Raw genomic sequence first — 27106 nt, forward strand, 5'->3', positions numbered from 1 at the left:
CCTCACCAACCCTTGTATCTTGTCTTTTTGATAATAGTCTTTCTAACACATATGAAGTGATATCTCATTCTGGATTTCATTTGCATTCCCCTGTTGATTAGTGGTATTGAACATCTTTTCATGTACCTGTTGGCCAATTGGAAGTTTTCTTTGGAAAAATATCTATTCAGGTCCTTTGCCCATTTTTAATTGGATTATTATTATTATTATTATTTTGCTTTTGAGTTATATGCATTCTATAGATATTTTGGATATTAACCCCTTATCATATATACAGTTTGTAAATATTTTCTCCCATTCCATAGGTTGCCTTTTCATTTTGTTGACTGTTTCTTTTGCTGTGCAGAAGCTTTCTAGTATGATGTAGTCCCACTTGTTGATATTTGCTTTTGTTGTTTGTGCTTTTGGTGTCATATCCAAAAAATACTTGTCAAGACTAATGTCAAGGAGTTTTTTCCCTCTATTTTCTTCTAAGGGTTTTATGTTTCAGGTTTCAGGTCTTGTGCTTAAGTCCTTAATCTATTTGAAGTTAAGTTTTGTGAAAGGAGTAAGGTAGGGGTCCAACTTCATTCTTTTGAATGTGAATATCTAGTTTTCCCAATACCATTTGTTGAAGACACTGTCCTTTCCCTATTGAGTATTCGTGACTACCTTTTCAAATATTAGTTGACTGTATGTACATGAGTTTATCTCCAGGCTCTCAATTCTGTTAGATTGGTTGATGTATCTGTTTTTATGCCAGTACCATATGGTTTTGATTACTATAGCTTTGTAATATAGTTTGAAATCAGGAAATGTAATGCCTCTAAGTTTGTTCTTCTTTCTCAATATTGCTTTGACTATTCAGGGTCTTTTGTGATATCATACAAATTTTAGGATTTTTTTTCTATTTCTGTAAAAAATGCCTTTGAAATTCTGATAGGATTGCAGTGAATCTGTAGATTTCTTTGGGTAGTATGGACATTTTAACAATGTTAACTCTTCTAATCCATGGACATGGATATCTTTCCATTTATTTGTGTCTTCTTCAATTTCTTTCTTATAGTTTTTGGTGTGTAGATCTTTTACTTCCTTAGTTAAATTTATTCCTAAGTATTTTATTGTTTTTGATGCTGTTGTGAATGAAATTTATTTATTTATTTATTTTTCAGGTAGTTTATTGTTAGTGTATAAAAATAAAACTGATTGTTGTATGTTGATTTTGTATCTTGAAACTTTACTGAATTCATTTATTAGTTCTAACAGCTTTTTGGTGGTATCTTTAGTATTTTCTATATACAGTATTATGTCATCAGCAAGCACACAATTTTACTTTTTTCCTTTCTGATTTGGTTGCCTTTTATTTCTTTTTCTTGCTTAATTGCTCTGGCTATGACTTCCAGTACTATATTGAATAGGAGTGGTGGTAGTGTACACTCTTGTCATGTTCCTGATCTTAGAAGGGAAGCTTTCAACCATTCACCATTGAGTATGATGTTAGTTGTGCTTGTCATATGTGGCCTCTATTATGTTGAGGTATGTTACTTTTATACATACTTTGTTGAGTTTTTTTTATTAGGAAAGGGTATTGAATTTTGTTGAATACTTTTTTTGTATCTATTGAAATGTTCATGATTTTTATCTTTCATTTTATAAATGTGATATACCACATTTATTGGTTTACATATGTTGAACCATTCTTACATCCCAGGAATGAATCCCACTTGACCTGGTGTATGATAATTTTAATGGGTTATTGAATTAGGTTTGTTAATATTTTGTTGATAATTTTGGCTTCTATATTTATCAGGGATATTGGCCTGTACTTTTCTTTTCCTTTCATTTTCTTATCTGGCTTTAGTATTAGGGTAATGCTGGCCTATAAAATGAGTTTGCAAGCATTCCCTCCTCTTCATTTTTTGGGAAGAGTTTGATAAAGATTGGTATTAATTCTTCTTTAAATGTTTGGTAGAATTCATTCATAAAGCCATTTGGTCCTGGGCTTTCCTTTCTTGGGAGGTTTTTGATTACTGATTCAATCTCCTTGCTCACTATTGGTCTGCTCAGAGTTCCTGTTTCTTCATGATTCAGTCTTGGTAGGTTGGATGTTTCTAGGAATTGATCCATTTCTTCTAGCTTGTCCAGTTTTTTGGTGTTTACTTAACTTATTCATAGTAGTCTCACAATACTTTGTATTTCTGTGCTATCAGTTTTAAGGTCTCCTCTTTCATTTATAATATTATTTTTTTCAGTCTCCTTTTTTTCTTGGTTACTCTAGCTAAAGTTTTGTTAATTTTGTTTAATTTTTCAAAAAATCAACTTTTAGTTTTGTTGATTTTTTCTTTTTGTTTTCTATTTTCTATTTCATTTATTTCTGCTCTGATATTTGTTATCTCCTTTCTTTTGCTAATTTTGCACTTACTTTGTTCTTCTTTTTCTAGTTCCTTAAGGTGTAAAGTTAGGTTGTTTATTTGAGATCTTTCTTTTTTTGTTTAATGTAGGCATTTATTGCTATAATCTTCCTACCTAAACCTGCTTTTGCTGTGTCCTATAAGTTTTGATATATTATGTTTCCATTTTCATTTGTTTCAAGATATTTTTCATTTCCCCTTTGATTTCTTCTTTGACCCATTTGTTGTTTAAGAGTGTGTTGTTTAATTTCCACATATTTGTGAAATTTTTCAGTGTTTCTTTTATTATTGATTTTTACTTTCATACCATTGTGGTCAGAAAATGTATTCATATGATGTTAATCTTTTTAAGTTTGCTAAGGTTTGTTTTGTGATCTGTCCTGGAGAATGTTCAGTGTGTGCTTGAGAAGAATGTGTATTCTGCTGCTGTTGGATGGAATGTTCTGTATATGTCTGTTAGGTTCATTTGGTTTAAAGTATAGTTCAAGTCCAATGTTTCTTATTGATTTTCTGTCTGGATGATGTATCCATTGTTGAAAGTGAGGTATTGGAGTCCACTACTCTTACTGTATTGTTTTCCATTATTCCCTTCAGATATTTTACGTATTTGCTTAATATATTTAGGTAATCTGATATTGGTTGCATATATTTATATAATTTATTATCATAAATTTTTGGTAAATTAACCCATTTCTCATTATATAATGACCTTCTTTTCTGTTGTTACAGTTTTTGACTTAAAGTCTATTTTATCTGATATGAGTATAGCTTTTGCTATACTTGCTCTCTTTTGCTTTCTATTTGCATGGAAAATCTTTTTCCATCCCTTCACTTTGAGCCTATGTGTGTCCTCAAAGCTGAAGTGCTGAAATGAGTCTCTTGTGGGCAGCAGATAGTTTGGTGTTTTTTTGTTTGTTTGTTTTGTTTGTTTGTTTTTTAATCCATTCAGCCACTCTACGCCTTCTGATTAAAGAATTTAATTTAGTTTACATTTAAAGTAATTATTGATAGGTAAGGACTTGCTAATGACACCTTGTTAATTTTTTTCTGACTGGTTTTTAATTATTTTGTTCCTTTCTTCCTCTCCTGCTGTCTTCCAATGTGAATTGATAATTTTCCGTAGTGGTATACTTTGATTCCCTTTTCTTTATCTTGTTCATATCGACTATAGGTTTTTGTTTTGCAGTTACCCTGAGGTTTACATGAAACATCTTACAGGTATAACAATCTATTTAAAGCTGATTGCAACTTCAATTGTATTAAAAAATTCTACCCTTTTACTTCCTCCTCACCTTTTATGTTTTTGATGTCACAATTTACATGTTCTTCTATTGTGTACCCATTGAGAAATTATTGTAGCTAAAGCTATTTTTAATATTTCTGTCCTTTTACCTTCATACTAGAGTTAAGTGATTAACATACCACCATATTACAGTATTGAAGTATTCTGAATTTGCTATGTACTTACCATTACCAGCGTGTTTTATATGTTCATATGTTTTCATGTTACTAATTAGCATCCTTTCATTACAACTTACAGAACTCCTTTCAACATTTCTTTTAAGGTAGGTCTAGTGTGATGAACTCCCTCAGCTTTTGTTTGGGAGTCTTTATATCTCATTCTGAAGGACAATGTTTGCTGGGAAAAGTGTTTTTGGTTGGAATTTTTTTTTCTTTTAGCACTTTGAATATATCATTTCACTCTCTTCTGACCTGTAAGGTTTCTGCTGAGAAATTTGCTCATAAACTTATAGGGGTTCTCTGGTAAGTAACAAGCTTCTTTTCTCTTGCTGCTTTCAAGGTTCTCTCTTTGTCTTTTATTTTAGACAGTTTTATTATAATGTTTCTTGGAGGAAATCATTTTGGGTTTAAATTTATGAGCTTCATGAACTTGTATGTCCAAATCTCTCCCCAGTTTTGCAAAGTTCTCAGCCATTATTTCTTTAAGTATCTTTCTGTCCCTTTCTCTCTCTCTCTTCTCCCACTGGCATGCCAGTAATGCACAGATTGTTTCTCTTTATGTGTTCCATAGATCCCATAGACTCTCTTCGTTCCTTTTCATTCTTTTTCCTCTTTCCTCCTCTGACTGGATAATTTCAAATGGATAATTGTTAAATTGTTTATCTCTGTTCATTTATAGCTCTCTGAACATCTTTACAGCAATTATTTTGAATCTTTTATCAGGAAATTAATATATCTCCATTTCTGGGGGGTCAGTTACTGTAAGTTAACTGTGTTCCTGTGGTGGTGTCATGTTTCCCTAATTCGTCATGATCCCTGTAGGCTTGCATAGGTATCTGCGCATTTGAAGAAGCAGTCACCTCTTTCAGATGTTATAGACTAACTTTGGTATGGAAAGTACTTCACCTCTGGGTGGGTGCATGTTGTAGCATGCTGCAAACTGGGGTCTAGTGATATAAGTCACCAAATGTGGGGGCTTGTGGTGATTCTGGTTCTGGGGGAGGTATAATGTCTTGTTGGCTTAGGCTGCTGAGGTCCATGGCATTGACAACTGTGTGGTCCTTGGCAAGCACTGAAGGAGTTCTGCAGTGGCTGTAAGGCCTGTTGGGGTCTTTAGCAGGGCCTCCAGTTACCAGAACAGGGCATCAGTGGTGGTCGGCACTGATGGTGTGCATACACTTGACCATGGAGGCTGACTTCAGGTGCCTGTATAGTGGCAGGGGCTGGATGCAGACATATACATAGTGGTTGTGGCCAGGGCCAGCAGTAAGTGCTGGGGCCAACTGTGGGCATGCTAGTAGCTGTGGAGGCCCTGGCTGCCTCGTATGCACTCGTATGGCTGTAGGTATCCCCACAGGTATGCATACGGTAGTGAAGGCCAGTGATGGGAGTTGGGCCAGGGGCAAACAGGTGTACAGCTGGAGGGGTTAGCTACAGGTGAGCCAGCAGCGCAGGCCAGTGACAGGAGACTGTGTCAGGTCTGGGCCCACAATCAGCTTTGGGGACCCTGGCTGTCAATGTGTACTCCTGTGGCTTCGAGGTCTCCCTATGGGCATGTACATGGTACTGGAGACTGGTGACAGGAACTGGGCCAGGGTTTTGCAGGTACACAGATGGAGGGGGTAGTCCTCAAAGCACATATAGTTCTGGGGGCCAGCTGCTGGCATCTAGGCTGGTATCTCACACTCACACAGTAGCAGAGGCCAGCGCTGGCTACCAGTATGGATCCCAGCTTTGTTGGGGAAAGGGGAGGGAAGGGTTGGAGAGAGAGCAAGGAGAGAGCTGGTGTCTGCAAATGGAAGAATCTTCAGGGGGAAACCTCAGTGGTGAGATCTGTAGGGGGCCTGCGGCAGCTGTGTTGCCTTGGTTTCTTCAGCAGTGAAAGCTGTTGGGGTCCTCTGCAGAACCAGTCACTGGGAATCTGCTCTGCATGGCTCCCCCCACTTCATGGTTCCCACTGCATGTCTGATCCTGTTAGCCTCTGCTCTTCTTCCTTGTTTCTAGCCATCTCTAGATGTCTCAGCTTTGTTAGTCTCTAGATAGGGCGAGACTGAAGAGGGTCTTTCATGAAGCATCCTGAAAGTCTGGGGAAGTTGGTCACTTACCTTGTTCCCGCTTTCCTGGTGAGGGGCACTCTTTTGAGCCAGAGAGTTCCCTCTTGGTACTGTGCAATGTCAGCCTGGAGGATAGGATGATGTAGGGAAAATGAAGCTATTTTTTCTTCCTTTTGTGTGTGTGTGGTTATTCTCAGAAGGAATTTTGTTCCACTGTGTTGCTGAAGTTTCTTAAGTGGACTTCTAAGCTCTCCCAGAGCTAATTTTGTTCGTGGATAGCTGTCTAATTGTTGATTTTTGTTGGGGGTGGAAGCTGGGGTCTCCTACACAGCTGTGATGGTGCACCTGCTTTCTCACTCTTTTATTGTAGCCCTTTTTTCTGGGACTCACCACCCTCACTCCTACCACTAAATTGTGCATCTTGACTCTCCCCTTAGAATGAGTTTTTCTGAGGAAATTCTTTTTCTTCCCCCCTGCTGCAGATAGACTCTTTTTTTTTTTTTTAAAGATTTGTTATTTACTTATTTATTTAAATTTTATTTATTTATTTATTTTTGGCTGCATCGGGTCTTCGTTGATGCGCGTGGGCTTTCTCTAGTTGCGGTGAGCAGGGGCAACTCTCCGTTGCAGTGTGCGGGCTTCTCATTGCGGTGGCTTCTCTTGTTGCGGAGCATGGGCTCTAGGCACGTGGGCTTCAGTAGTTGCGGCACGTGGGCTCAGTAGTTGTGGCTCGCGGGCTCTAGAGCACAGGCTCAGTAGTTGTGGCGCACAGGCTTAGCTGCTCTGCGGCATGTGGGATCTTCCTGGACCAGGACTCAAACCTGTGTCCCCTGCATTGGCAGGTGGATTCCCAACCACTGCGCCACCAGGGAAGTCCTGCAGATAGACTCTTGATTTGCCTGCTCCACCATTCCTAAATCCCCCAGTAAGCAAACCTTAGGGTAAATTGATATACTTCTAACAGATTATGTACCTATAATAGATTCATTAAACTCTATCATACACACACACACACACACACACACACACACAGAACAGTAATCCAGGGCCTAGTGAAGGAACTTGCACAGTAAGAAGGAAGGACTAGACGAGGGAACAAAAAGGGGAGGGAAATGAAAGGGGAGGAAAACAAAAGAGGAGGAATGGAATAAATAATTAGTTCTGGTGCAGAATTCAAGAAATTGAGTACATAATAAATCCTTAATAATTTAAGAGAAGAGGAATGGATGAAAGTAAGTAACAGTTTTGGAGATTCTGATACATGTTTTAGAGAGTGTATGTTATATAATCTAGAATGTATAAAAAGAAACACATTATGATGGCCAAGATACAATGTAACTAGAATATGTAGCATGATATTTAAGGCAAAATCCTCAAATACATTTACACATTTACTTCATCTCTCCACAGGTAGAGATGTCATTTCTTAGGAAATTTCAGGTGACGAGGTTGTGCCAAATTCACGTGAACCATCTGTGAAATTCGTGGGAGAAAAGTAGCAGTAGAGAAGTTGCTTATCCGCAATGTAAGCAGGCTGCAGCATCAGCTGGAAACCTCGTTTCTGTGATGGGCTTTTCACATAGCTGAGAGGCAGAGCCCCATGCTGTGAGAGGCTGAGGCCCCTGCTGGGACATGCCATCTGCACATTTGCTGGGTTTCTTGTGTTGCTGGGCTCTTTGTGTTTTGTGGTGCAAGTCAGAAGCAGCGGAATATGTGAACCAGGGACAGGTATATTAAAGATCTTCTGTAGCTTTTGGTTGCATGTATTTCAACTACTTAGAAACAGTAGCTCCAGGTTCATACCTTCTGTCCTTTATGTGTTTAGTCAGTTACAAAGCATGTCTTCGCTTTGTAAAATGAGAGCCGGAGGGCTGATTTTTACGTTCAGAAAAAAGGGATGTGTCAGACTCATTGTTATCAGGAGTCTTATACGTGTGATACAGTGTCCCGTGGCTGTAGAGGGCCAGGCCGTTTCTTCCGGAGCTGAAATCTTTAATATAAGTTTAACTGCATGTCTCTAAGCAAAGACCTTCTTGTCCAGCTATAGAGACAAAAAAGTTTGCAGAGAAAATGATGTGTGTGGACTGCTCTCACTATGTCCTTCCTCTGCCTCAAGACCTTGATCCAGATAAAGTTAGATGAGGGTTACCAAGGTAGAAGACAGAAATGATCTGATAACAATGGAATCATGCGCTACATGGATTTCCAAAATAATTTTTTAAAGTATTATATTAGTCATGTTGTCTCTTTCAGTTGCATGGAATAAAAATTAAACTTGAACTGTCTTAAAAAAACTAAATGTACTGACTCCAAGGTACACGATCAGGCAAGGCTGGATCCTGGTGTACAAGGATTGTTGTCAGGAGCCTGACTCATTACATCCCTTGATTTGTCTTTTTCTTGGTGTTGGCTTTGTTCTTAGACTCTTTCCAAACAACTGAAGCTTTACGTTCTATCACCTCAGCAACCCCAGCAGACCGTCTCTCTTTCCTTATAGAGGCAGAAACAGTTCTCCAGCTGATGCTCATTGGTCCAGGTCAGGTCATATATCCATTCCTGAACCCAACATTTACTCTGATGGATAGAACCTGGGCCGTGTGCCCACTCTTTCCCCTCAGTCAGATTAGGCTCAACGCCACCCACACCAGTGATCTAAGAGTAAGAGAGGGATGGCTCTGCAAACTGTATGAAAGAAAAAAAACCCAGATAACTTAAACAAATGGAAAGATATTCTTTGCTCTTGGATGGAATGGCTTAACCTCATAGAAATGTCAACTCTCTCAAGTTAGTATGTAAGTTTAAGGCAAAACCAATAAAGATACCACTGAACTTTTCCCCTAGAGCTAGACAAATTGAATCTAAAGATGATTTGAAAAATAAACAATCAAGAACAACTAGGCAAACCCTAAAATGAAAAGCAATGAAAGAAATTATATTTTAATACCCCATTAAACTTTCCAATATTACCTATTATAAACAATACAGGAAAGTATATTTTCTACATGTTTTCTTGTGCAAATGTGCAAGATTTTTCTTTAAGGTAGCTCCTTAGAAGGGAAATTAGTAGGTTTAGGGTATGTATATTTACCAAATTAGTTCTTAAAAATTTTTTTTTTTTAGTTCAAAAGGTTTAGGGACTTCCCTGGTGGCGCAGTGGTTAAGAATCCGCCTGCCAATGCAAGGGACACGGGTTCGAGCCCTGGTCCGGGAAGATCCCACATGCCACGGAGCAACTAAGCCTGTGAGCCACAACTACTGAGCCTGCGCTCTAGAGCCCATGAGCCACAACTACTGAAGCCCGCGTGCCTAGAGCCTGTGCTCCACAACTAGAGAAGCCACCACAACAAGAAGCCCGCGCACCTCAACAAAGAGTAGCCCCCTCTCGCCGCAACTAGAGAAAGCCCATGCGCAGCAACAAAGACCCAACGCAGCCAAAGATAAATGAATTAATTTAAAAAAAATTTTTTTTAAGTTTTAAAAGATTAACTATAGTGTGACATACATATTTCTGTATAAATGTTTTACAATTATAATTTATATCATTATTGGAAATACCGAGACTAATAGGACCCACCCCATAATTGAGAGTTGAATTTACTCAGTAATTAGTATCGGGCTTCCCTGGTGGTACAGTGGATAAGAATCTGCCTGCCAATGCAGGGGACATGGATTCGAGCCCTGGTCCAGGAAGATCGCACATGCTGTGGAGCAACTAAGCCCATGCACCACAACTACTGAAGCCTGCACACCTAGAGCCCGTGCTCTGCAACAAGAGAAGCCACTGCAATGAGAAGCCCGCGCACCGCAATGAAGAGTAGCCCCTGCTCACTGCAACTAGAGAAAGCCTGTATGCAGCAATGAAGACCCAACACAGCCAAAAAAAAAAGAAAAAAAAAATTTAATATCATAATTATATTAGAGAAAAACCTAAAACTAACAGGCATCGTGATGGTGTTAACTGAACTTCCAATCTCTCTTCAGCAGGGAAGTCACATAACTCTTGGCTGGCCCCTTGTCTTCTTCAGTCATCTTAGTTCTTTGTGGCCCCTGATTTTCATTTTGGTTCTCCTCCCATCCCTTTTGAATTGATTAATCCCTTGTATCAATGCCTTTATTACTTAAAAGAGTTTTCAGACACTGAGTTTTTAAAAATTCACACTTGACTGAGTTTTCTGTTTCAGGCATCTAGCACAACACTTGACAAATAGAAGACCTTCTGTTCAACTGAAGTCTTTGTCAATTATAGTTTATAGCTCTAACTATCCCTGACCTTATTTGCATAGCTCCATGCAAAGTTCCATACTGGAACTTCCAATGCATATTTGGAAATAGTATTGCCAGATGGTTCCAACAAGAATACTAAGATCAATTGAGGAAAAAAAATAAATTGACCACAAACCCAAATTACACATGCCATCAGGAGCAGTTTGTTGCTGACAATCCATATTACCTCTTATGCTTTACATTAGATGGTTTTTAATCAAATGTTTATTTTTCAAAAACACACTTTGTTTTCAAACAAGTGGATGATATAGCCCAAGAAGGCAAACTCTTTTTTTTTTTTTTTTTTTGAGCCAACACTTAATCTGCTGTGTTAATTGGTCCATATATTAATCATGACCACTGCTGATCTTGTAAAGGAACTTCTCTGTAGTGCACTCCAGAACTTTTTGTTTTTCTGAGAATTATGCAAACTGGAGTAGCATTTTACAGCTGAATTTATATTTACCAGTGAATCTTAATGTTCACATATCTTTATATGTCTATTAGTTATCCATTACTGTGTAACAAATTACTCCAAACCTTAGTGGCTTTAAATGGCCACTAATTTATTTTATTATCACTCATAGTATTTATTGTTTTTGCCAGTCAGGAATTCATGAGTGTCTAGGCTCGGTGGTTCTGGCTCAGGGTTTCTAATGAGGTTGAGTCAGTTGTTAACTGGGGCAGCAGCCATGTGAAGCCCTAACTGGGGCTGGAAGATGGACTTCCAAGGTGGCTCACTCACATGATTGGCAAGTTGGTGCTGGCTGTTGGCTTCTTGCCATGTGAGCATCCCCAAGAAACTGCCTGAGTAATGGTCTGCAGAATCATGACCCCTGTGGCAAGCATACTAGAGTCTCTGTGTAGAATTTTCAAAATATCACTCTTATTCTGGGATTCTGATTATTTACACTGATAAGGATGGTGTGGGAACAATTTAGAACTAATAGTGTACATAATAGGAAGAATTACATCCATGTCATGATTTTCTGAACTCAAAGTCAATGGCATTCTGTCTGCCAAATTTAGGGTGTTATGTCAAGGTCACTTTCAGGACAATCCAGTGAGGTGGGTATTATTATCACTTCAAATTTACACATCAGAAAACTGAGAAAGCAACTGCTCAGATAATTGCCCCATGGAGCTAAAATTTGAATTTAGGCATTGGACTCTGAAACCTGTGTTCCTAAAAATCAAGCTATACTGTCTCCTCTTTGGCTCTTTTTTTTTTTTCTTCTTACAAAATTAAAACTTCATTTTATTATGAGAATTTGAATATACAATAAAGTAGACAAAATATTTCTTGAACATACATGTACTCAGTACCCAACTCCACTGACTATCAACTTATAGCCATTCATGGCTCATTTACACCTCTCTCTCCCTTATTTATTTTGAAGGAAATTTCAGATATCATGTCATTTCATCCATAAATATTTCAGTATGACTCTCTAAAAGAAAAGGGCTTTTAAAAACATAAACATTATCAGATGAAAAAAAGTAACACTAATTCCTTATTATCGAATATTTAGTCAATGTTCAAATTTCCAATTGTTTCATAAATGTCATTCCTTTTTAAAAAATATTTTCATTTGAGTCATCATTTGAATAATGTCCACACATAGTGATTGGTTGACATGTCTTTTAATTTTATTTTTATTTATATATTCCTCTCCATCTTTTTATTTTTTCTTTTTATCACTGATGAACATGTATTTCCAAGACTTGACTATTATAAACAAAGCTGAAATACATGTCCTTGTATTTATTTTTCTGGGAACTGATGTTTCATGTTTTCATCTATTTTTATTGGCATATTTAATTTTTTCAAACTGATTTTTAAGAGTTCTCTAAATGTTAAAGAAATTAACTTATTTTCTAATATGTATATTATATATTTTTCCAGCTTGTTTGTATTTTGACATCTTTTATGGTGTTTTAAAGTTTAAAATTTGTGTGTTGTCAAATTTATCAAGTGTCTGGATGTCTCTCACTCTCTCACTCTCTCTCTCTCTCCTGTGATGGTCCCAACTATTTATAATTGATTTCAAGATTTTATAATTTATTAGATGTTGCAAAATGGTAATATTCTATAATTATTTCATCCCTTCTTTATTTACTAGCTAGCTGCAATACTTGTATAAAGAGAAACACCCTTCATCTACTATTTGGTTACCCAATGATTCAGTTTATATAAGAAAGAGAGAAAATAAGAAAAATCTCAAACAATCTAACCTTACACCTAAAGGAACTAGAAAAAGAAGAATAAAAAAAGCCCAAGTTACTAGAAGGAAATAATAAAGATCAGAGTGGAAATAAATGATATAGAGACAAAAAAAAAGAAAGAAAGAAAGAAAAAAAAAGAAAAGATCAACAGCTGAAACTAACAGGTGGTTCTTTAAAAAGATAAACATAATTGGTAAGCCTTTAGCCAGACTCATGAAGAAAAAAGAGGGCTCAAGTAAATAAAATCAGAAATGAAAAAAAAAAAGCAATCAGAGAGAGAAATTAAGAAAACAATACGATTTACAATTGTATCAAAAAGAATAAAACACCTAGGAATAAATTTAACCAAGGAAGTAAAAGGCCTGTACTCTAAATCTATAAGGCATTGATGAAAGAAATTGAAGATGACACAAACAAATGGAAAGATATACTGTGCTCATAGGTTGGAAATTAATATTGTTAAAATGTATTATCCAAAACAATCTACAGATTCAATGGAATCTCTAACAAAATACCAATGGCATTTTTCACAGAACTAGAACAAATAATCCTAAAGTTTGTGTGGAACCCAAAAAGACCCCAAGTAGCCAGAACAATCTTGAGAAAGAGAAACAAAGTTGGCGATATCACACTCCCTGATTTTAAGTTATATTACAAAGCTATAGTAATCAAAAAGTATGGCACTGACACAGAAACAGACACATAGATCAATGGAACAGAATGGAGAGCCCAGAAATTAACCCATGCTTAACTGGTCAATTAATCAAAGGAGGCAAGAATATACAGTGGGGGAAAAGACAGTCTCTTCTATAAATGGTGTTGGGAAAACTGGGTAGCTACATGCAAAAGAATGAAACTGGACCCCTTTCTCACACCACATACAAAAATAAAGTCAAAATAAAGACTTAAATATAAAACTTGAAACCATAAAATTACTAGACAAAAGCATGCAGTACACTCTTTGACGCTGCAGCAATGTTGTTTTTCAATCTGTAAGGTAAGGGCAACAAAAGCAATAGTAAACAAATGCAAAAAAAGAAAAAAAACCCCCACCAAACTAAAAAGCTTTTACACAGTGAAGGAAATCATCAATACAACAAAAAGGCAACCTACTGAATGGAAGAAGATATTTGCAAATTGTATGTCTGATAAAGGGTCAATATCCAAAATATATAAAGAACTCTCACAAATCAATATCAAAAAAACAAACAATTTCATTAAAAAATAAGCAGAAAACCTGAAAAAACTTTTTCCAAGGAAGACATACAGATGGAAAAAAGACACATGAAAAATTGCTCAAATCACTAATCAACAGGGAAATGCAAATCAAAACCACAATTAGATATCACTTTGGACCTCTCAGAATGGCTGTTATCAAAAAGACAACAAATAACAAGTGTTGGTGAAGATGTGGAGAAAAGGAAGCCCTCCTATCGGTTGGTAGGAATGTAAATTGGTACAGCCACTATGAAAAAAGTATGAAGATTCCTCAAAAAATTGAAAATAGAACTACCATATGATCCAGCAATTCCACTTCTGGAAAAAAAACAATAATTCAAAAAGATATATGTACCCCAATGTTCATGGCAGCATTATTCACCATAGTCAAGATATAGAAGCAACCTTAGTGTCCACTGATAGACGAATGAATACAGAAGATGTGGTATATTTTATTTACACAATGGAATATTATTCAGCCATAAAAATTATGAAATCTTGCCATTTGCGACAAAATGGATGGACCTAGCGGGTATTATGCAAAGTGAAATAAGTCAGACAGAAGAAGACAAATGCAGTATGATTTCACTTATATGTGGAATCTAAAAAACAAACAACCAACCAAATAAAACAGAAACAGACCCATAGATACAGAGAACAAACTGGCGGTTGCCAGAAGAAAGGGAGGTGGGGGGGTTGGGTGAAAAAGGTGAAGAAGACTGAGAGCTACAAAATATATAGCTCCAGTTATAAAATAAATGTCGAAAAGATATAATGTACAGCATAAGGAATATTGTCAATAATATTGTAATAACTTTGTGTGGAGACAGAGCGTTACTAGACTTATCATGGTGATCAATTAGTAATGTAAATAAACGTTGAATCACGATGTTGTACAACTGAAACTAATATAATATTGTATGTAAACTACAATAAAAAGTAGACTAAAAATATTGTAATAGATAAAGCAAAAAAAAAAAAAAAAAGAGAGGGAGGAGAAATGCTAGATTATTTCTATTTATTTACCAGCTTTTAAAATAATGATATATATCTACAAGATGACCAACTGGATTTTTAAATCATTATTATTAAGACAAGGATTTAAACAAACGGATACATTTCAATCTATTAAAGATATTATTCTTTTTTTTTTAATTTTTATTTATTTATATTTATTTTTGGCTGTGTTGGGTCTTCGTTTCTGTGCGGGGGCTTTCTCTAGTTGTGGCAAGCGGGGGCCACTCTTCATCGCGGTGCGCGGGCCTCTCGCTGTCGCGGCCTCTCTTGTTGCGGAGCACAAGCTCCAGACGCGCAGGCTCAGTAGTTGTGGCTCACGGGCTTAGTTGCTCCGCGGCATGTGGGATCTTCCCAGACCAGGGCTCGAACCCGTGTCCCCTGCATTGGCAGGCGGATTCTTAACCACAGCGCCACCAGGGAAGCCCCCATCATATTTTTAAGAACAATTAGACGCTTTGTTTTTTCTAGCAGAATGGAGATGCAGAAGTTTCCCCAGACTTCAGGGGCTGGTTTCTCAGTCATAAAGGATCTCTGCCCTTTGAAGGCTCCAGTTTGTCTTGTCAGAGCATGGGGTTGGTGCCACCAAAATCCCCCATTCTGGTCACTCACTTGTATCAAACTAGTAACACTTCTTTTTAGTATACATTTAGCCAAAGTGGGAGAATATGAAATCATTTGAATGTGGCAAGAACACTATTAGGAAATACTGCTTTGGGCGTCTTAAGCTGTCTAAATTTTCTTGAAACCTCTGTTCTGTATTAGGATATATTCATTTATTTTAAAAGGTGAGTGTTTACTAACAACCTTGAGAGAGCTGAATAAGAATCATCAGATTCCATTTTAAAAGATTTTTATTCAGTCATTTTGAATGGTATATTTGGAGGATTTTAATAAAATATATATTTTGAATAGTCCAGGTTGGGTAGTAAGTATTAAGCCTCCTCTTAGGATTTAAGATAATTATGAGGTAATATGGAGCTAAAACTTTAAATATAACTAAGAAGGTGTATTTTTGATATTACAACTGTTCTTAAAGTTTTCAGAATTTTGACCGTCCATTTTGGTTATCCTATTTGTCTGACAGTTTTCTCCGTCTCCCTAAATGTAAAAGTGCCATGTTGTATGCACATGTATTTTAAACTAATGTAGATTTGAATTAACTTTAAATTGTGTCAAGACTATTGTTTGGAGTAACTTAGGGACTACAGAATCAAGGCAGGAATTAGCAACCAATTTTGAACACTCATTGAGATTCATCTGGAATACCAAATCCTTGGTTTTAAGTGAATAATTTTGGTAGGAGAAGAATCAGTATTCCACAAATTCATGATGAAAGACGGTTATTGCTCAAGCATAATTATCATGACTGACATAAGTACTTGAGAGTAAGTAACAAAATTCACTCTCAATGCTACCAGCCCATCCTGTATTCGAAATTCAATTCGTAGATAAGGAGAATTAAAAAGAAGATGAGTGCCTTCTAATCTGCCATCAAGGTTATTCACTAGTTAAAATCCCTTGTGTTTTTGGTATCAGCACATACTCTTATCTTTTGAAAACCTGATTATTTCACCAATATGGCCTTATTTTCTAAAATGAAAGTGTTTGTCAAGGAGGCAGTTTTCTCTCTGGAAAAACAATTAGAAAAAGCGATGGTCAAGTTATGAAAGAGGAAATGATGTGACTAGCCAATTTAAATGGTGCTATGTCTAAGCTTTCATCATTTCATTTTTTGCAGTTGAATTAACCTATTTCTTTTTCTGTGCATCTTCCTGGAGAAAATTACTAAGAGTCAGAAAGTCCTCACGGTCCTTAAACATGAGCTCCTTGCTATAAAGCCTGTTTTCTGGCACAGCAGCATGACTTGAGTGTTAGAGATCATGGTTATGGAGAGACCAACCACAGAAGCTGGAATTTCTACAGCTGTTATAGCCCCATGTGTTCTTCTGCTCTAAGTTTCTCTATGAGCTAAGTTTGAGAGTCACAGGGTGACCTTGGGCAAATTGCTTAACCTTTCTGGACATCATTTTACTCTAAGACTCTTCACTACGGTGCTTCCCATTTCTGAAATACAGTTGAAATTCTTTGAATACAGAGAATTTTATCAGTCAGACTGAAATATGGGATTCATTCAATCATTAATTAATAAATTATATTCTTGTTTGGAAGAGATATAATTATATTCAAGCAAAATACTCTGTACTAAGATAGGCTGTGGTCTGAAGGGATCCTTTTAGCATTTGGAACCAGGAGGGGTTCTCAAAACAGACCATACACATGTTCTCATGGAGTAGAATAGAGTATTTCTCCAAAGGCAGCTTTTCAAGAGAAGGCTCTCCTGTGTCATTTCTGTTAAAAATAAATTATTAAAAATTTGGAAATAAAGCAAAGGGATGGCTGTGTGTCTTTTCAGCATCATAATGTAACATTGTCTAACAGGCCCACCCAAGAATTACTTAATTCTTTTGGAGGACTATCCTTTTGTTTGACATATTATTTTGTATTGATTAGGGCCCGTATTCCGTGATATTACATGTTAATGTATAAAGTTTTATCTGGTAGAGGTGCAAATGATTTCTGTTTATAGAAAATATAACCCTGAGATGATGATTTTATTGCTTTGTAGAATATCAACCAGTTCTGTATCTAACCTAGCAATCTATTCCAACATTCTTCCTTCAGTTTCTATAACTACTCAGTTCTCCATATCCTCTTTGAGCCAGATTTATCATCCTGCTGGTTCCCTCATGAATGAGTTATGTAAATTTTGACATACTTAATGTTTATAAGAATCACAATTGTAACATTAAAACATTTTTACTTTGACAGTTCATTGTTGCTTCCGCTACCTTCCTCCTGCCACCACCTGGAGGAGCAGAGGGTTGCCCAAAGCAGAAGAATTTCTAACTCTACATAGTCCTAACTTTGGATTCCCTTCTCTTTTTCTTTTTCATCTGTGTGCTATCCCCTACTTTAAGGTGTTTGTTGTAATGATTCAATCCAATGACAGTACATCATTGGCACTTGAGTTTTAAAAATTTGTGCTTTTGACTATTTTCAAGCAACTTAACATGTAGCGATTTGCAGTTTCGCTGAGGAGTGAATTTTGGTTGTAAGCTTTGCAATACTGATGTGCTAGAATGACTCACAGAAATAGGGAGGCATCCACCACAGCCTCTGAATTTCAACTTGGCTGTGTTCTTTCTCATTAGCATGCACACAAACTCTCCTAAAGTGATAAAACCTTAGTTTCTTTGTGTAAAATGGGCTATAAAAGAAAATAGCGTTGGTAATGGTAGTAAAGATAAAGAATAGAGGTCTAAGAAAGCAATCATTCTCGGCCACAAAACAGAAGTTTTGGAGGTGCAGAATATACCATCAATTCAGTTAATTCAGCAAAAAACATGAAAAATATTTGCCCTAATAATCAAATACTTAATTAAAGTAATATATTTTACTCTCATTAAGTTGTCAAAATTTAACAAATAATATTGGTATTTCAAGGGTTTGATAAAGGGTTGTTCTTGTCTGGAAGGTAGAGCAAGAGAGCGGAAAGGTCACTGAACTTGTAATCATAATGTCTGAGTTCAAGTTTTAGCTCTTCTACTAATTAGCTGTAGAACCTATACCTAAAATCTCTTGGTGGTAAATTCTAGGAGGACATTGTTTATTGATTTATTGAATAGGTTACGTGAAGTTCTAGGTTTAGGATAGATCAGTGACTATTATAAAGATCTCTCCCCTCAAAGAGGTTTCATTTTGCATTGTAGGAGGAAGAGGAAGGAAGAAGGGAAAGATAGTGAATAAAAATAAATAAATAAATAAATTACTAAATACCTTAGAATATGACAAATGACAGAAATTTTTTAAAAAATTAATTAATTTATTTTTGGCTGTGTTGGGTCTTTGTTGCTGTGCGCAGGTTTCCTCTAGTTGCAGCGAGCGGGGGCTACTCTTTGTTGCGGTTCGCGGGCTTCTCATTGCAGTGGCTTCTCTTGCTGCGGAGCACGGGCTCTTGGTGCGCAGGCTTCAGTAGTTGTGACGCGCGGGCTCCGTAGTTGTGGCTCACAGGCTCTAGAGCGCAGTCTCAGTAGTTGTGGCACATGGGCTTAGTTGCTCGGAGGCATGTGGGACCTTCCCGGACCAGGGCTCAAACCCCTGTCCCCTGCACTGGCAGGCGGATTCTTAACCACTGCACCACCAGGGAAGTCCCCAGACAATTTTAAAAAAATGAGACAGGGTGAGTGGGCACTGGCAGTGTGTGTGTGTGTGTGTGTGCGCAGTTGTGTCATTGCAGTAATAAATGAGGTGGTAATAAATGAGGTGGTAAAGGTAAGCCTCCATGATATGGTGACATTTGAGCAAAGACATGAAAAAGCTATGGACTTAACCAAGCTGGGAATAACATCCACATGGAAGGAACACCTAAAGTGTAGGTGCTAAGGTGGAGCTTGTCTGGCCCATGTTCTAGGAAGAAGAAGGGACTGATGTGACCGGAGCGGAGTGATCAAGGGGAAGAGCAGTTGGAAATGAGGTCAGAGAGGTAAGCAAGATGGTGTTTTCAGTCCTGTAAGGTCTAGTAAGACATTGTCTTTTACTCTGTACCAGGGGGAGGACAACTGGGGATTATGAACAGAAGATGGATACAAGAGTGTTTTAAAAGAATCACTTTAGGGGCTTCCCTGGTGGCGCAGTGGTTAAGAATCTGCCTGCCAGTGCGGGGGACGTGGGTTCGAGCCCTGGTTTGGGAAGATCCCACATGCCGCGGAGCAACTAAGCCCGTGAGCCACAATTACTGAGCCTGCGCGTCTGGAGCCTGTGCTCCGCAACGAGAGAGGCCGTGACAGTGAGAGGCCCGCGCACCGTGATGAGGAGTGGCCCCCGCTTGCCACAACTGGAGAAAGCCCTCGCACAGAAACGAAGACCCAACACAGCCATAAATAAATAAATAAATACTTTAAAAAAAAAAGTAAAAAGTCTATTAATTAAAAAAAAAAAATCACTCTAGCTGCCATGTTGAGAGTCTTGTAAAGGGGCAAGGGTGGAAGTGGGAGAACTGTTAAGAGGCTACTGCAGTAGCCAGGTGAGAGATGATGGCGTACAGCAGGTGGCAGCAGAGAAGGTGGGGAAAAGCATTCAGATTCTGAATATATTTTGAAAGTACAGCAAATAAGATTTGTGGTTGGAATGGATGTGAGCTGTGAGAGAAAGAGAGAAGTCAAAGAGGGCTCCAGCATTTTTCATTTGCTGAATAGGAAGGTGGGGTTGTTATTAACTGAGAGAAAGCTGAGAGTAGAGCAGGTTTTGGCAGTAAGATCAGTTCAAATTCGGGCATGTTGTGTTTAAGATGTTTATTTTACATCCAAGGACATACAAATCTGGAGCCTGTGAATGTGGTCTGAGTTGGAGATATACATTTGGAGGTCAGCAGCATATCACTGGTATTTAAAGCCATAGTACTGCTTTTTTCACCAAGGGAATCAGTGTAGTCAGAGAAAACTGAGCCCTGGGGCATTGCAACATTCAAGGGTCTGAGAGAAAGAGGAAGAACCAACCAAGGAGATTAAAAAAGCGCAGCCAGTGAGATAGGAGAAAAACCAGAGAATGTTGTGTCCTGCAAGCCAAGTGAAAAAGTGTATCAAAAAGGAGGGAGTGATCAACTGTGCCAAATCCTGCTGATAGGCAAGCGAAGGTAGGACCGGGCTGCTGGATTTGGCAACATGATGGATATTGTTCACATTTAGAGTGAATAGTTAAGAGCAGTTTCGTTGGAGGCAAAAATCTGACTAAATTGGTTTTAATGCAGAATGGCAAGAAATAAAATACAAACAGCAGGTATAGGTGTTCCTGGAGGTGTTTTTCTTCAAGAGACAGGGAAGAAATGAGCCAATAGCCAGTGGGTTAAGTGGAATCCAGAGAAGTTATTGTTTTATTTTATTTTTTTTTAATGTTTTTAAAAGATAAGAATGACATCAGTATCTTACTTGCATTTGAATGAAAATGATCCAGCAGAGAGTGCTGGAGTGATGTCTTTGAGTAGGCTGTAGGGAATGGGATTTAGTGCCTAAGAAGAAGTGTTGGCCTTAGGTAGGATCATGGATAGTAACAGGCAGGGAGACAGAGATGTGATACGTGTACTGGTAGGTGTGTAAATATGGTGGGTGGAAGTCTGTGGAAGTTGTCTTCTGATTGCTTTAATTTTCTCAGTGATGAAGGGTAGTGAAGATAGGAAGGAAGTTTGGGTATTTGAGAAGAGTGAAAGTGTGAAAAGGTTATCTAGCAGAGTGGGAAACTGAATGATCTTGGGAAATTAAGTTGTGATATTCCTGTTGTTGTGATATGTGTAAGTAGTATTAAGAGCATGTTTGAGGATCCATTCATGAGTTTAAAGTGAGATCATTCAGCAGAACTGTATGTTTTTCTCCAGTCACAGTTAGTTGTAGGGTGGAGGTCTGGCACAGGCAGAGAGTTAGATTGTAACCAAGATTCTGGTCTTCCAAGTAAGTATGATAAATCTGAAGAGAGGAGTCAAGAGAAGAGTCAAGGGTATATGTAAGGGAGCAGTTATAAAGCTTGGTCGTGGAATTTAAGCTTGGCAAGTAGGGGGATGATAACATTAAAGGGCGAGGGACAATGGAATAGTGGTAGATCAATGGAGGTCCCAGTGAATTTGAAAGATGATTGGGGATGGGATAGTACAGGGAGTGATTTGGAAAGATTGGAGGTGGTGGTCACAGGGTGGAATGCATGAATTTAACATTAAGAAGGGTTGCATTTACTGCTAATAACATGGTCTTAGGGCTAAGACCATAGGATTAGAGGCTGTTGACATGATCAATGGAGAAGAGAAGAGAAAAGAAGAGAAAAGTTCAAGGAATTGAGAGGCCAGGGTGCAGGCATGATGATCTACTTGTGTGTCCATAGGTTCAAGAATGAAGGCAGAAGTAGTACTGGATAGTACAACTATGAGCCAGGGGCTAGAATCTAGAGAGATGAGGGGATAGCAGAGTCATCAATCAATGTGTGATATATGATGATGTGAGATTCAAGTTGGCATTTTTAGGGAAGAGGGAGGGAGAAGTGTCTGAAAGCCATGAGGAGTAAGGCTGACACCTACTCATCTCCAGGCTCGAAGATCTGAAGGCTACAAAAGGAAAAAGCAGTCTCCAATTGGAAGGCTGATAGGGTATTCTCAGGGGAAAGCCAGGTTTTGATGAGAGCAAGAAGGTGAAGGTAGTGTTCAAAGAATGTTTGTGAAAATAGAGGTATGGCAGCCAGCCACCAAGATGATACCCAGTGATCCTCACCCCCTGGTATGTAAGCCATTTTTTAGTCCCCTCCCTTACTGAATCAGCTGACCTGTGTGACAAATAGAATACTGCAGAAGTGATGACGTGTAATTTCTGAGGCAAGGTCATACTGCAGCTCTGCTTTGCTCTCTTGGATTACTGATTCTTGGTGAATCCAGCCACCAGGCCATGAGGACACTCAAGCAGCCCTGTCGAGAGGTCCTTGTGGAGAAGAAAAGAGGCTTCCCCCCAATAACTACCACCAACTTGCCAGTATGTGTGAACTACATTGAAAGCAGATCCTTCCTCCCCAAACTTTCAGATGACTGCAGCCTTGTGAGAGACTCCAAGCTAAAACTGTCTAACCAAGCCATTACCTGATTTCCAATCTGCAGAAACTATCCTATATAGTAAATGATTGTTTTTATTTTAAGTCACTAATTTTTGGAGTTATTTGGTATGCAGCAAATCTATTGATAATTAATACAAGGTTATTTTGCAAATAATGGACATGAATTTCAGAAAGCACCATGGATGGGTTTTCAGGAGTGGTGGAAGGGAGAGAGAAGATGAAAGAATAGGATATGTAAAGAGTTTTAAAAGGATTAGAGTGTGGGAGATAAGAGGGATTCTAGGAGGGTTTGTGGTGGCTGACATAAATTAGGATAAATGAAAAAATGAGATAGTTGTCAAGACAGATAATGGTGGTGAGAACATGTGTTTGGTGGTGAAGAAGGAGGGAGTTTCTGAAAATCTGTCTTCGCCTTTGATTATGGAGGTGGAAGGGCTAGGGAGAGTGGTCTTGGCCCCTGGGCCAGCTCACTCTTGGTCACTGGTCTTACATGTGTGTTCTGTGTGGATCTCTGTTAATAGTATGTGTTTATTTCTTATTTGATTTTCATATTATTATCCTTACTTCACAAATGAGTATGTTGAGATCTAAGGAGGTTAAGTATCTGGTCTGAGGGCACATAGCCAAGTAAGGCAGAGTCAGAATTTGAATTTGGGTCTCCTGACTTTAAATTCTGCCCCAATTCCGTATTTTACCTGGAGACAGAAACATTTTAAAACCAAAGTACTTTAATTTTCTAAGGGTAGGATGGAAGTTAGTCATCTCAGACATAGATTTATGGAGTGCAATTAGAAATACTCTTTAAAAAGCCCACATGATACCTGTGCATAATGACATAGAAAAGAATCCAATATGAGAGCCATTTACATTTGATCAGAGTAATATCAAGTACCTGGAAGATGCCAGCAAATAAAAGAAAAGAGATAAGAACCAGAAGTACAAAATGGATGTTAAGTTCATTGTTTTATTGCCCTTCTCCCCAGTTAGAATGTAAATTCTACGAGGGCAGAACTTTGCCTTGTGCCTGGCACTCAGTAGGTGCTCAATAAATATTAGTGTGTGTTAAAAGAATGAAGACATGGGGTTCAGCCAAAGGAAAAGTCTTTTGGATGAAAACATTCTAAATAACATGTTCAAGATAAGAGAGTGGGTCAGGACAAGTCGAGGGCAGAGTTATGAGGTTGAAGAAATTTGTCATCAGGACTTGCTCCTTGTCTATCCTGCCTGCCGATCCAGACTCCAGGGCAGGTTCACGTTCAGAGACATTTCATCACATCATTCCTGTTGCCACTGTTCTCCTTTAGGTCCTTAGGAACATTGAGAAACCAATAGTTCTTACCTGGCAACATATTAGATCATCTGGAAACTTAACAAAATAAAAAAATGCAACAAAAAACAGTGTCTGGGTTCTCCTCCCCTACATGGTCTCATTTAACTGGCTTGGGGTTGGACCCAGACATCGGCAGTTTTTAAAAAAAGTCTCCTAGGTGATTTTACTGTGTAGCTAGGATTGAGAAGCAAGCAACAACTCAGTAGTATTATCTTTCTCAGGGACATCTGAACGTTGAGAGATCTGAGGTTGATAGGAAAGGAATGCAGTTCTGACTAGCACAATTTCAGACATGAGTGGGTGGGTGGACAGGCATCCCCAGAAATCACGCCACCTAGGTCTAGCATGGCACTTAGAGAGGAGGTACTCAAATGTCTGCTGAAGGGATGAATGAATTCATACCAGCTCCTTGCTCTTGCATAAAGGCTGATCTCTCTACCTGAAGAGAAGATTGAGCTATGGAGACTGCTCTGACAATGGAACAATCTGGGAAACAAAAATTCTAGATCAGTTGCGGGAGGGATGTGTGGGTGGGAGGATGACTGTAAAGTCATGTGTAGATGAAACATAAATATGTCTTGTATACACATACTGCTTTTTTCAAAAGTGTATTCAGAATACCATGGTGAATAAAACAAAGTTTTCTTTTTAAACCTATTATTTAATTCACTGAAGCCTTTTTTATTTTGTATTTTCTTACAATATACAAGATAACAATTACAATTAATTACAATTATTGTTTTGGAATCTAGACTTTTTTTTTTAACATTGAAAAGAAGTCTTTATATTTAAAAAGAATGATACCGTCTCATCTAGTCTGGAGGAAAGATGTTTTGGAGGAGTGAAGGCCGTGCACGAAAGTGAGAGGAACTGGTGGAGGACTATTCTGTGTATACTCAATATATTCCGTTTTATTTTGCGCTGAAAGAAGCCGGAGTTAATACGAGCTCTGAGCACACAAGTTTGATGTAAAGCAGAGCATTTGCATCCTGGCCTTCTCAAAGGGTGACCCAACATCATTCTTAACTGTTTTAAACAAACATAAAAGGAGACAGTCCCAGAGACCTGTTTGGGGCTTCTGGGGTAGAGAGTTTATCCATGTTCCCTCCAACATAACCATAGCTCTGATTAATGTAAAAAGCAGTAACATATCCCTCTTCCATGATGACTAGCAGTCAGAAGAGTCATCCATTACTTTATCAGCTCCAAAGAAGAAGGGGTAAATGATAAAGTAGCATCCTTGCCTAAAATGAATGAATACAATGGCTAAATGCTTATTTTTGTAGTGACTCACTGCTTCAAGCTGACTTCTGAATCAAGTATACACAGGCCACTTGTACATTCTCCATCAAATCATTAAGAAGTGAAATGACAATGACCAACCACTGTCTCTAACATTTATTATATATGAAAAGCATTTAGGAGATGTAAAGACCAGGCATTTATGAAACAACTATAAAGATGTAAGACCGAAAGCATCAACAGTGACATTCAGCTGCTCAGTAATGCCAGAAAATGGTTAGTGCCCTTTCGTTTGTGACTTTAATTCTCATGTAGGCTCAAGACAGGAAAAGGCCACCAGCATATAACGGCTGAATGAACATTTGATTTGGAGTCACATGTCCTGGTTCTGAGTCACTGCTCTGACAAAACTTGTTGAAACAATTACCCGAGCAAGTCACGTAATCTCCCAGAATCTCAATTTCCCCATCCTAAATAGGAAATAAGAATTTCTGCTCCACGACTTTAGTAATGGAGGTTTAGTTGACATACTGAGTATTGTAGAAGTATTTTATAAAATAAAAAACATCATGCAGATATTTGCTATTATTATTGCATTAATCATGAATGACCTTATTCAGTCCTAAATAGTGCTGCCCAGATCATGGCTTCATAGTCTGCAAGTTCTGGGTTTAGAGCATCCCATATCCTCATCAGTAGTAAATATTTATTCTAGGGCCCAATAGTAGTCATGTGACTTTAGCTTAAAGGTAATTGTAAATACATTTCTGTAGCTATCCATATACTAGTAGTGGAGAGGAAAATTGTCAAAACTTATCTGGGGAGAGTCAAGTCTACTATTATTTTGGGCGGGGTTATTTTATTTTTTATTGGAGTATAATTGCTTTACAATGTTGTGTTAGTTTCTGCTGTACAATGAAGTGAATCAGCTATATGTATACCTATATCCCCTCCCTCTTGGACCTCCCTCCCACCTCACCCCCCCATCCCACCCATCTAGGTCGTCACAGAGCACCTTGCTGAGCTTCCTGTGCTTTATAGCATGTTCTCATTAGCTATCTATTTTACACATGGTAGTGTATATATGTCATTAATGTGAAAATATTGACTTTTTGGTAAGGTCCATAACAAAGGGTTTTAAAAAGTTCTGGAATGAGGCAGGAGAGTGGGGGGGAGGGGGAGTTGGATGAAGGCAGTCAAAAGGTACAAACTTCCAGTTATAAGTACTAGGGATGTAATGTACAACATGACTAATATACTTAACGCTGCTCTATGGTTTACACAAAAGTTAAGACAGTAAATCCTGAGTTCTCATCACAAGAAAAAAATTTTTTTTTCTTTTATTTTGTGTCTATATGAAATGATGGATGTTCACAAAACTTACTGTGGTAACCATTTCATGAAGTATGTCAGTCAAATCATTATGATGTATACCTTAAACTAATAGTGTTGTATGTTAATTATATCGCAATAAAACTGGAAGAAAAAAATTAAGTAATTTGAATAATGTAAAAAAAGATTAAGGAAAAATGGAGATATTGGAACCTTCAGGAAGCTTGCCACTAGGAGGGGAGAACTGTTCAAACAATAGGTAAACGAGGACATGCAGGGGCACATTGTGAGAGCCAGCAGGAGCTGCCAGGTGCTGCAAGTTGCCAACTGTGTGTGTGGAAGTTTTCAGTGGTGTGCATGGCAGTTCCCCTTGCTTTCTAGTAGAGCATGGCAGAGATGATCAAAAATCCCATGTAAGGCAGGGGAAAATTATTAGTATCTCAGAACTGAGGCTTTACCATATTAGTATCTTCAATTGCTTCCAGAATGCTCATACTAGAGGCTACTGGCACCATACTGAATTGAGGACTCACATTTCTTCTACCTGCTGTGCTCTGCTCAATACAGGAGGTCTTTGTAGCTCCATATTTATTAATATTCACATTTTGGTTTCTGGTACTCAGATCACAACCCCAGACAGTGCTGCCTTTGCCTGATGGCTTCCTGAATTACAATTATGAGCATGAAGTTTCATATCCCAGTATCAGTTCAGGCCTCCCAGACCCACAGCAGTTTCCACCAGTGGCTACTACCACACACCCTGTGAACCTGGGAAGGGAGATTATACAGAGATATTTATGGTGAGTCAACAATAAATAAATAATTCTCAGCTTCTGGACAACCAAGCAAGAAGGAAACAACAGGTTATATCACATTCATCTGGCTTCAGAGCATTGTATGGTCTCTGTGGACCCAAAACTTGTTTAGCTTTG

General features: G+C 38.1%; 1 protein-coding gene across 4 annotated transcripts in view; it reads left to right on the forward strand.

The window, feature by feature from the left end:
* Positions 1 to 26591, forward strand: part of NABP1 (nucleic acid binding protein 1) — a 56290-nt gene extending 29699 nt beyond the window's left edge. For 2 of the 4 annotated variants that reach the window (XM_082467340.1, XM_082467343.1), the window contains one exon: positions 9026 to 12659. The gene's annotated coding sequence lies outside the window, so the exon portion shown is untranslated. Of the gene's footprint in view, positions 1 to 9025; positions 12660 to 19237 lie in introns of those variants that run through there. The other 2 variants (XM_082467341.1, XM_082467342.1) reach the window with 2 other exon arrangements.
* The last annotated feature ends 515 nt before the right edge of the window (positions 26592 to 27106 follow it).

The sequence above is a fragment of the Balaenoptera physalus genome, assembly GCF_965194825.1.
Source record: "Balaenoptera physalus genome assembly, chromosome: 6".
Classification (NCBI taxonomy): Eukaryota; Metazoa; Chordata; class Mammalia; order Artiodactyla; family Balaenopteridae; genus Balaenoptera; species Balaenoptera physalus.